This window comes from Solanum tuberosum, unplaced genomic scaffold (assembly GCF_000226075.1).
Source record: "Solanum tuberosum cultivar DM 1-3 516 R44 unplaced genomic scaffold, SolTub_3.0 scf01044, whole genome shotgun sequence".
Lineage (NCBI taxonomy): Eukaryota > Viridiplantae > Streptophyta > Magnoliopsida > Solanales > Solanaceae > Solanum > Solanum tuberosum.
Genome location: NW_006240007.1, coordinates 1,299 through 6,280, shown reverse-complemented (window position 1 = coordinate 6,280; position 4,982 = coordinate 1,299).

Genomic DNA, 4,982 nt, shown 5'->3' with positions numbered 1-4,982 from the left:
GTGTCTACTTGTGCACACTCAAAGTTGGAGGTCATAGTTGTCCGCTGAAAATGTTAAATGTCATGTTTATGTATTATGCCTAAAAAACTAGGTCAATTTTAAGCATTTGGACATATAGTTTTATCTCGTGATTTAAAAATTATTATTCAAATAAATAATTTTATCTCATGATTTCAAATCATGAGCTGAAATTCCATTTTTCTTTAAAAAATATTTTGAGAATTTCATATCATGATTTCATATTTTTTATTAACAAATATTAACCCACAAATTTATATTTTATAAAAGAAAATTCCACCATTTTATATCTTTTTTTTTCAAGAATACCAAAGAAGTGATGAAATATTCAAGGAATATAAACATGATGATATAGTTACTAATGATATTGATCATGTTCAATTTTATTAAAAATATAGTACACTACAACTCAGATTCAATTTTATTTTTAGAATAACTTTGTGATAGTGTATAAAAATTCAAATTACATATTTAAATAAAACTTCAACTTTATCTCATATAATTTTATTTCATGATTTTAAATTCAATTCTTATTTTCACTATTTTTTAATATATAGCGAGGACTACGACGTCATCAACTTTTATATTTTAATATTCAAGAACCATCCATTTAATAACTCCAACATTTTTTTGGTTTCCCATTGACAGTATGTTAACTACGATAAAAACAACTTTTATATATAAAGAAACAATTTTCAAAGTATCAGTATTCATAGAAATAACTTTCTATGATACAAAATTAACAACATGTTGTCAAATAGACAATGGTTTTGAAGCAAGTTTAGCAAAATCTTTTTTAATAAAAGATTGGGATCTAAATAGAAATAACATCTCTATGATTGGAATCACAGGAGATAAAGAAAAACTTTCAAAATCAAAAGAAAAGGTAGAAATAATCCTAGGATCAAAGATTGTTTCTATAAATAAATTATTTGCTTATGATAAACTGGAAACAGATTTATTATTAGGAAATGATTTTTTATATTAAAAAAATATTCCTTGAATGGTATGGTTCACTATTTTGAAGTTCGATTTTGATATTTTTTGCAGTATATAAATTGTTAATCATAGTTTGTTAAATTTCGACTAATATATACTCATATAATAGAGTACTATGACTTCGACAATTTAGAAAAGATCTCGATTGAATCATAGTAACACATTACACATGTAGAAATGTATATTCAAAAGAAAGTAGAAATAAATTATGTTGTTTATGTAACTATATACTTTAGTATGATATTCAGTATTTATGTATTAACTATATACTTATATGTAATTATATACTTGTATAAAGTTGAGTAAGTAAACACATGACTTCTATGTTGCATAATGCACGTAGGACACCACATATGATGTAAATTACCATATAGGGTGCCACGTACGTAGAACGCAACGATGGACGTAGGTTATGGACTTTGGGTGCTTAAGCACCCATTGCTTTTTGTGACGAACACTACTATTTGTGTACAATATCTAATAATTCATTCAAATATATTAACTAAGCACCTACTCTATATAGCAATTTTAAAACTAAAAATAATTAAGCCTCATGATATAAAATTTATGAATTCATCACACTGATAGAATGTATGTATTTATTTGTTTAACTTTATACAAATGTCTACTTGAGCACACTAAAAATTAGAAGACAAATATAAAATAAAACACCATATTTATGTATCGTGCCAAATATAAATATCATAACTTCACCAACTGCAATAAACTCATTTCTCAACCTATTCACATGTTGCTATTTAAATTATCTACTTGGAATCCATTATTTTGGCAATGAGTCAAGAGTAGAAAAGGAAATGACATGTGTATTTTTTTTTTGGGTTTCCACGTAATGTATGATTTTCATATTAGAGCTTGATCGTCGAATTGTTTTTATATTAAGGGATAAAATACTCACAAGTGTGACTTTCTATTTAGAAGGATTTGAATTTATGACATTTGATTAAGAATAAATGAATATTTATTACTCTATCACAACTCTTATTAATTAAAGGAGTAAGGACATGTGTTTGCAGTCATGTGTACATATTTATGAGTCTGAATAAAAAAGGACATGATGATGTGAAGACTCATCGCTATTAAAAAAAGAACAAAGACTTGAAAAAAACTTGGTCAACTTATTAAGCGTTTGGACATATAATTTATCTCGTGATTTAAAATTAGTATTTGGATAAGTGATTTTATTTCATGATTTCAAATCAAACGGTGAAATTCCAAAATTTTTTAAAAACATTTAATTGAGAATTTCATATCATGATTTTATATTTTTTAAATACAAAAATTAACACACAAGTTTATATTTTATAAAAGAAAATTTCACCATTTTATATCTGTATTTTTTTTTGTGTGAATACCAAAAAAGTTATGAAATATTCACAGAATATGAACATAATGATATAGTTACTAATGATATTGATCATGTTTCATTTTATTAAAAAGTAGCATACTACAACTCAAGTTCAATTTTACTTTTTTTTTTTTACTTAACTAAAGTTCAATAAAATAAATATTATATTTTTTTAGAATAACTTTGTGATAGTGTATAAAAATTCAAATTGTATATCTAAATAAAATTTTAACTTCATTTCATATGATTTCATATTATAATTTCATTTCACATTATCAAAACAGAGCCGTACAACATATTCCACTACATTATTTATACACAACTTTGGTGATGTGAAGATCTCATTGCTAGCTACTAGTTAGAAAAACCAAAAAAATACTAGTATCATATTTGTAAGCAAATAAAAGGAGATATGTCAGATACAGTGGTGAACTTTCGAGTGAATAAAATACTTATGAAGTAGATTGTAACTTTCAATTTAAATACAAAATAATATGTTTACAATCTCAAATTTGAAATTATATATCTAAGCATTGAAAATTATAAATTAATTTAAAATATATTAACAAAACAACAATTACATATTCAGTGGAATCCCACTAATGAGATCGGAGTGTAGTTTGTACGTAAATTTTATCACTATCTCGTGGAGATATAGAAACTTGATCTTTTTTAACCTGTTAATACCAAACCAAACCAAATCAATAGTCATTTTTTCTTTCAATGCTAAACCAACTAAACCAAACCACAAGTTTGAGTTTTTATTCTTCGATTTGACTTGGTTCGTTAGTTTGATTTGGCTTAACTATTTGACTTGTAAACTCCTTGACGAATTCAAGATTTTAAATTTGTGGATGCTTGCTTTTAAAATATAAATTTACCATAAATTACATAGTAGTATAATTGTAAAAGTGTTTAACTAAATGTTATAGTTAAAAACTCTCCATTTCTAAGAAAAAGTGAATTAACCTTGTGAGATTTCTTAACCGGCCAAAAATTCTCAAGAAAAAACAAAAGAAGACTGATCATTTATCACAAAATATTACAAAATTTTAAATGAAATATAAAGTAAATACACAAAGAATGTATTGGATCAAAAGAAGAAACCATTACAATTCCAAACCAAAGCAGTCCAGAGGCGTATCCAGGATGGATGCACTATTATGAAAAATTGCAGCTAAGATATAAATTTGATTGCTTTGACCTTTAGGTTCTTAATATGAACCGTTAAATTTTAAAAATATAGGTCCAAAATATTTAATATTACTAGTTTTAAATTTTGATATACACAATTGATTTAATTATATAAATTTTCTTAGGAATTTTCAATGCAACACTATTGAACTTTGAAAGATTAAAGCAAAAAATAAAAGAAAAATGAGTTGAAACGTCAAAAGTGTTACTGATAACTACTTGGAGAGGAGTTACTCAAAAAAATAATATAAATATAAGATTTAAATTTCTATCCTCACTTAGAGAGGTGCACTCAATTATTATCGAATTTTTATATGGTACTTTAAACATGGGTTCACACATCTATATATAAATATTTTTTAAAAATATAACACCAATATATATAATTTAGAGAGTGGAGCATGAATTCACGTGAACCCACAAAATCACCTCCGAATATGCCTCAGCAAAGCACCCAACAAACTTTTCATTCATTGGAGACTAATACTTTAATATAACCATTTTAGAAAAAATTCTGTATAAATATATAAATTTACGTCGGAATTAATAGGTGCTCGTTTGTTTGGTGCACGTGGATCCGTCCCTGCCTATTTGCATTTAAAATAATTAATAGGTGCTCGTTTGTTTGGTGCACGTGGATCCGCCCCTGCCTATTTGCATTTAAAATAAGAATACAAAACAAAGACCTAACTAAAAACTCAGTCAACTTACATTTTAAAATAAGAATACAAAACAGAGACTTAAAAAAATGATTGGGTCTACTTAAAATAGCATTATTTTTATTTATATAACATATGTGGTGATGTGAAGATGTCATTAGCAATCTCCAACCCAATTCTCTATTTTACTCTTTAAATATAGAGTTTTCTATTTTTTCAGATAACCAACTCTAACTCAATTCTCTATTTTACTCTCTCCTCAATATTATATTATTATTTCTATTTCATTCTTATTTTCTTATTTCATAATATAAATCATTTTTTTCCAAATAATTACTTTATATAATTTTTAATGTGATATGAAATTATATTTTATTCTAAATTTTTAAATAACATAAATTGCAAGAAAATATAATGTAATAAATAAATTAGGGGACAAATTCAAATAAAAGTGACATACAATTACATAAAACACTCAATTTTTAAAATTATTATGTTGCTCCCATAAATGCTCTATTAATGCATTACGGAGTTCAAAATGAGCATTTTTGTCCTTAATTTTTTTATGTCTAGCTAAAAATTGTTCAAATCGGAGATTTTCATCTACCACCATTTCTATAGTTGGAGTTGGAGCCTCTACGGCATCTTGAATTGGTGCATTGAGATCACGTTCATTCTCAATTATTATGTTGTGCAGTATAATACATGTGTTGACACCCAATTTTGGACCTCTACAATACAAATTA